Source organism: Corapipo altera, unplaced genomic scaffold (assembly GCF_003945725.1).
Source record: "Corapipo altera isolate COAL_440 unplaced genomic scaffold, ASM394572v1 55, whole genome shotgun sequence".
Taxonomy (NCBI): Eukaryota; Metazoa; Chordata; class Aves; order Passeriformes; family Pipridae; genus Corapipo; species Corapipo altera.
Genome location: NW_020884882.1, coordinates 15696487 through 15703301, shown reverse-complemented (window position 1 = coordinate 15703301; position 6815 = coordinate 15696487). Strand labels below are relative to the sequence as shown.

The following is a 6815-nucleotide window of genomic DNA, read 5'->3' as shown; positions in this document are numbered from 1 at the left end:
CTGCAGCATTATAAACAGAGTTGCAACATTACCACAGGCTGTTCCCAATTTACTCCTGGATAATTGAAGTATCCCATTACTGTGTTTAGTTTCTCATTGTGTGCTGTGGTCATGTGCATCTCACCCCAGAGGTCTCCAGCAAATTCCTGTAATTACTTCTCCGCATCTCTTGTTCATTCATTCCGACCGAAATTATCTCTGAACATTAGTTCCATTTGCTAAATCTCTCCTTGCTTTATTAACTTTAATCAAACTAATACATCCAGCTAAATGAAAGGTGGGCCAGGATGCCCATACCTGGCTCAGCTCCCTTCCCAGGGGTAAACACCCTCTTGAAACAGTGACACGAGTTAATTTTGCAATTGTCAGAATAGAGAATTTGGCTTCTGCAATTTCAGTTATTGAACAGGTAGCATTGATGCCATTTGAGAGCTTCATTGCTACTGCAAAATAGATCTGAAAAACATTCAATGTATAGTCACTTGAATTTCAAAGTGAGCTTCCCCTGCCATGAGATTGCATCTCCATTAATGTTTGCTTTTCATGGAGTTTAGAGTGGAGGAAAATTCACTTGGGCAAAGTGCACTCCCTACTCATGGAGGGATGTGATTAAAGAAGTGAAAGAGAAAGGGTTTGGCTTTCATTTGTATTTATTTTTAGAATTTGTGAGCTGCACAGATTCTATGGTATTGAGAAAACACAAAAGGCTGGTTGAATACTCTCTAACTCCCATCACTGCTGAGGAAAAAACTGCCAGAGAGAAAAAAATCCATGAGAAGTATGACAGCTTTAAAAATCCTCATTAAAATCAACCTAACTAGACCTCTGAAACCATTTGGACTTCAATTAGTCTGCTTTTCTGTGTCAAATACACATTAATGGCCCAATCCTGTTCCCATGGCAGTCAGGAGAAACAGTGCCCCTTGTCTGAATGGGAGTGAGCAGCAGTTCAAGAGTCAAGCCAGAGATCTCTGAAGAACAGATAAAAGCTGAGCCTCAAGCTCTTGTTTTCAGAGTGTGTTCAAACTAAGATAGCTAGAAAAGTTGATTTTTTTCCTTTTACATAGCAATATGTAAAATTACTATATAGATAAATTTAGCAGGTATGTTCATGCTGTTCATTTTATAATTTATAATTGAATTATTACACAGAAAGATATGGAGGAGAAAGTCCTCCTTTGTGCCATCACAAGTAACATGAGCTTAGAAGTAGTTTGGTGTGTTTCTGTCAGCTATAAAAGCATTGCTAAAGCACACAGATTGTGAATATATATGTTTGACTTTAGGATGTTTCCCAGTAATGAGCAAAAAAACCACTTAATTTATCACAGTAAACTGAATTTCTTCTGCTGTGTGTCAGACATTGCATTAATTACTTGATTGGGACAAACACAGTGAGTCATGTGGAAAAGAAAAGGTTGTCAGGGCCGTGATGACAAGCCTGGCATGACACACAGTTACCAAACCTTCTGTGCCAATGAGAACCAGCAGAAAGGGCAGAATAGATCCTTAATGTGTGATTTCTGCACCAGCTGTACCCAGACAGCTGTTGGGCAGCTTTTGGGGGTCTGTGGCTGTCCTTAAAATGTGGATGGAGCTTGTTCTGCCTTTTAATTGGAGACCAAAAATCGTCCAACTCGTGCAAGAGCACCTAAAAGTAGGAAATGTGAGGTTGGAAATGACTGAACTTCTCATTCCCACGGAGTGACCTCTTCCAACAGCAGAATATCCATCATTAGCCAGTTTTACAGGAGTATTATGGGTAATAGACCCAACTCAGAAAATTCCCTGACTTCTGGGATAACAGCAGGCGATATTTTTTGATATGTTTGGGAGTTATCACAGATTTTTGGCGCAGTTTAGGTGGAATTTTTGACCCTGCAAGCAAAGGGGGCAAGAACCTGCCATGTAACAGCCCAGGGCAGGATCCCAGCTGCCACACTGGATTCTTGCTGCCTTCACAGGTGGGCTGCATGTGGAATCCAGCTTTTTAATGGCACACATCACTTCCTTCCCAGTGGGTTCTGGCAATGTGGAGCTCAGGACCCATCCCACTTTGCTCTCCACTTGCTGTGGACTGGAAGTTCCTATAGGATTTGCCTTCCCTCCCCTCTTTCCTGGACAAGACATTTTTAGAAGAACTGGGAAGGAATCTGGGCTTGCCAGTTAAAAACTAATAAGGAAAAGCAACAGGGGAAAAAAAAATAGATAAAATAATAAAAATAAAATTTTGTTTCCAAACCTTCTGAGCCTTCAGCTGTTCTTTGTCATTTGTGGTTTTTTTTTGGTTTGTTTTTTTTTTTTTTTTTCCAGGCACATCTATAATCCTCCCCCTGCCTCCCAAAGAGAGCTTTCCTAACCTGTAGAAGTTAGATAGCTGGCCTCTTTTGTCCTGAATTTATCTTTATAGGAGTCCCCTTGCGGGTTTCAAAATTAATAACAGCACAATCCTTGTACCTTACCCGAGTGAATTTGATGTATTTTCGTGCTGTTCATCTCTAAATATCTGGACTGGTTGTTCCCACTCTCCCTCAAGAGAAGATTTAAATCACTCAGTCACATACTGGGTACCAAGTTATCATTTTTAAGGCTTTGTTGTAAGACTTAGACCCTTGCTGGTCTAATTATATGTTAGGTAAAACCACAGAAGATGTGTATCTTTTACATTGCTTGGCTTGTAAAATCAGATATCTCAAATAACCCCCTGGAAGCTGATAAGCCAAAGGGAAAAAATAGCTCAGATAACACATATGAATAGGACAGACCCACATTACCTTGTGTGTTTTGGAAGGGACTGGCAAATACTCAGACTAAGGAGCCGGTTTTAGATGTTTCTGAATTTGTACCCTTTAAATTAATAGATTCACACTTACTCTAAAGTTTGCAATGGGTGGATCTTTCCTGAAGTTTCTTAGATGTGACAAAAGTATAAATCCCCTTAAATCTTCATTTCAGGCACTATATTATATAACATTTCTTATCTGATCCTTTCACTATCTTTAAGCCATCAAAGCGTAAGGCTGAAAATATCAAGATCTGCTAATTAGCATCTTAATGTGATTGATGTGTTATTTTGATTCCTTCAGTTTTATAGCATTTAATTTTAGACTGTGCACAGGTCTCTCATGTCAGGAGCTGTATCATTTATACAAAGAGTGAAGCCCCTTTTAGTAGCAATTTTTAGTAAAGGAAATTACTGTAACCCAGTAAAAACCATTGCAGGTGGCTGCAACTGGTTGTTTAAAGCATTTTGTTCTCCAGATTATTTTAAAATGGGAAATCTTCCTGGATGTAGTAGCCAGTGCCTTCACAGAAGATATGATTTATCTTTCCAAGAAACAATATTTACAAGCAGAGTATAATTGCCACGACAAACAGCTAAAAAACCCTAAAATATTCAAAATATGAATTGTTCCTAATGAAAGAAATTACAGAGGTAGACATAAGTATTTAACAAATACATATCTCTATTCTTATATTAGTGTTTTCATACACACAATGGTGGATTTGGCATGTTTTAAATCATGTAATTTTAGTATTTAGGGGATGGACAGAGCACACTTCAGCAGCAGGACAGAGGTGCTGGATCTTTGCCCAGGACATCAGGGATGTTGTAAAGGTCTACTGAAAATATAGGTTTGAACTGGAGTCATTTAGTGGGTGCCTTTGATAGGCTGGGCATGTGGGAAGAGGCTTAAAACCTTGAAGTCAAATCCATTCTGCCCAAGGACAGAGTTCAGGTGTCTCATCTGGGGGGCTTGGGCTGAAAACTTTCCCTGGTATTGGCAATATTAAGATATTATCTATTTTCAGGGTTGTGCTTGTATCAGGATCAGAGGAAACAAAGTGATAAAACACGGATAAAATTTTCTCTGGGGCCCAAACTTCTCAGAAATGTGGCTGAAGGCTGCAGCAGGAGCACTTCTCACACCTGGAGTACAGAAATGTTGTGGAGGAGACTAAGCCGGGATGAGGGAAAGGGGACACTCCTTCCCAACTCTGTGTGCCTGTTTGTCCTGAAAATCAAATCCACATGTCCCAGATGGGCAGCTCAGTGAATCTACAACTCCCTTGTGCTTCCCTTCACTCCTGGCATGGCTTAAAAACAAGACTAAAATTGAGATATCTTGAGAAACTGTGTGGAATAAATCAAAGCTGATGGAGCTGCTGTTATTTTACACTGCAGGGACACCTGGGAGAGGGGTCCAAAGCCCTGGGAGCCACCCAGGGTTATGAAAGACCTACTTAGGACACGACTGAACATGGAAACAAACGGCAAGACAGGAGTTTGAATTACACGGGTATCGATTGGGTTCCCAAGAAAGGAAAGTCTCGGCAAGCACATTTTAATACCTTGCAAAAACCTTGTATTCAGAGCATGAAGAGAGCAAGGTTTGAGTCATCCCAGCACAAAAACACCCCCCTGAAGCCCCACAGTGCCATTTTCCCAGCAGACCCAACACAGCTAAAAAAACCCTCCAGCGCGTCAGCAAAGGCTCCGGGCCCTGCTGCCGTGCCTGGAATCCTGTTTTCCTCCTGAATCCCTCCCCTAAACTCTTGAAATACCATAAACTTCCCGTTGCCTGCCTGTCCTGGAGCCCGCTCTTACCTGCAGCCCACGACGAGCAGCTGGCACAGGCTGTGCCCAACAGATGGCTGGCACAGGGGCTTGCGTGCATCGGCTCATCCCTGGCACCGGCAGGGATGAGAGGGATAAAAAAGCTCCTCACAGTTGCTGGATGAAAAAAAAATCCCCAAGCTGGTTCACCTGAGCAGAGTCGTTATTTTTGTTATTTTCCATGAGAGCAGGTTCAGACTTGGTGGGTTTTCAAAGATCAGCTGAACCTGTGGAAAAAAAGATCAAGAATTATCTGATGTTGTTGTTTATCAGCATTAATAACAGCGATGCTGGTTGTTGTTTAACCACAGGGATTCCTCTGGCTCTTGCTTCAGTCAGCAGCTAAGAGAACTCAAGTCATGCTCAGGGGATTTTTTGTGGCATAGATTTTGTTAGGACAGAGAAGTTGTGGCTGCCCCATCCCTGGAAGTGTCCAAGGCCAGGTTGGACAGGGCTTGGAGCAACCTGGGCTAGTGGAAGGTGTCCCTGCCCATGGCAGGGGGTGGAACAAGATGAGCCTTAAGGTGCCTCAGCCCAAACCATTCTGTGATGTCCATTAATACAAGGAGATCAATCTTTAATCATCCCAACCAATTATTAGGAGAAACAAGAACCAACAGCGAAATAGCAGACTTGATTTCAGCAAATTCCATCTAATTCCTGCCTCAATAGGCTCTGGTTTTTGGATGTCAGGCTATTTCAAAAAGCAACATTTAGTGTGTGTTGTCTGGGCACGTTTTGTATGTGCCCTAAATGATATAGGAAAGAGAAGAACCTGCAGGAAGGAGGTCCTGGAAGAGCAAACAAAACATGAGGCTATTTGTTAAGCCTTAGAAAAATGAAAAGGGAGGGCAAAAAGTGGAATTTAACTGAGTTTGATCTGGTGCTCTCTGATATTCGTGGTTTTTTCAGTTCATGGCTCCTTGTGTATGTCCCTTCAGGATGGCTCAAAAAGATGAAATTGTGGATCCCTACTAGGGAAAGTAAATAAAGGAGAGCTCAAACCAGTCTCAGTGCTGACTACAAATTATTACCCTAATAAAGTTTCAGGAGAAGTTAAAAAAATTGAGTTTAGCCATAGAATCACAGAATCATTAAGGCTGGAAAAGACCTCCAAGGCCATCAAGTCCGACCTTTGACCAAACCCCCCCACGGCCACCAAACCATATCATGAAGTGCCACGTCCACTTATTTTTTGAACCCTTCTGGGGATGGTGACTCCACCACTTCCCTGAGGGGCCTGTTCCAATGCCTGCCCACTCCCAGTTAGCACCCATGGTGTGCTGTCCTTCAGCTGTGTGTGTGAAGCACAGAAAAAGCCTCACCTGACAGGCTGAAAGAGGAGTTTTCCTGATATTTCTCTTTCACAGTGTGCATTTCATCAAATATTGTAAATTTAATGATTTTTCTTTTGCCTACTCAGGATATCTATCTGTTGATTTCTCCTCCCAGTGTCACAAGCTTTGATAAATCCCCCATTGCTAGCTGGAACTAGTCCCTTCACAAAGAAACCTTCCTTGCTTATGCACTCCTATTTTTCTCAATCTGCTGTTTCATCTTCAGCTAAAAATAGTGAGAAAAAAAAATTAAAGTTTTAGTGAGAAAATGTAAACCTCAGTTAATTTCCATATCTATTAGTGAAGAGTTTTTCCTTAAGGCATGGTCCACAAATATCTGTAAATCTCAAATTGCAGCTTAAAATAGATTTTGTAAGTAAAACTCTACAAATGAGCAATTAAAATGTGTTCCCGTCTTTAGGAATTTCTGTCTCTTTACAGTGAAAGATTTTTTAAAGCATCAGGCTCAACTCTGCACTTCCAAACAACCTAAAATAAAGGCAGGGAGGGGGTTAAATCCCCTTTTAACCTTCAAGAAGCATCTGATGAGCAGTAAAGTTGTCAAACTAAGCCCACGCTACCCAGGGTGTAGACCTGGAGTAGGCACCTCATAATGAGACAGATTTGGAAAACCCCTAAAGCTGGGATTTTTAGGTTCTGCTTGAGTTATTCAGACTGCTGGAAGATGTTTTCCGTCTATACCCTCTTGCCAGCTCTCATGGTGACCTTCAGCACTGTCCCTGAGAGGCCACTTGCTCCCTGTGAGTTGATGTGTCTTTCCGAGGGACAAAGACAGGAGGGATGGGGCTTTCTCTGCTGAGGGATCCCTTGGGGCTTTAGCTTGTCACTGGCTCTGAACC

General features: G+C 41.8%; 1 long non-coding RNA gene across 1 annotated transcript in view; it reads right to left on the bottom strand.

Moving 5' to 3' along the window:
* Positions 1-668: 668 nt before the first annotated feature.
* The window catches only part of LOC113945955, a 44080-nt gene continuing 37933 nt past the window's right edge, over positions 669-6815 (bottom strand). The window contains exons 2-3 of the long non-coding RNA XR_003527234.1: positions 4610-4845; positions 669-750 (exon numbers count right to left, since the gene is read on the bottom strand). This is a non-coding gene — a long non-coding RNA (uncharacterized LOC113945955). The remainder of the gene's footprint in view (positions 751-4609; positions 4846-6815) is intronic.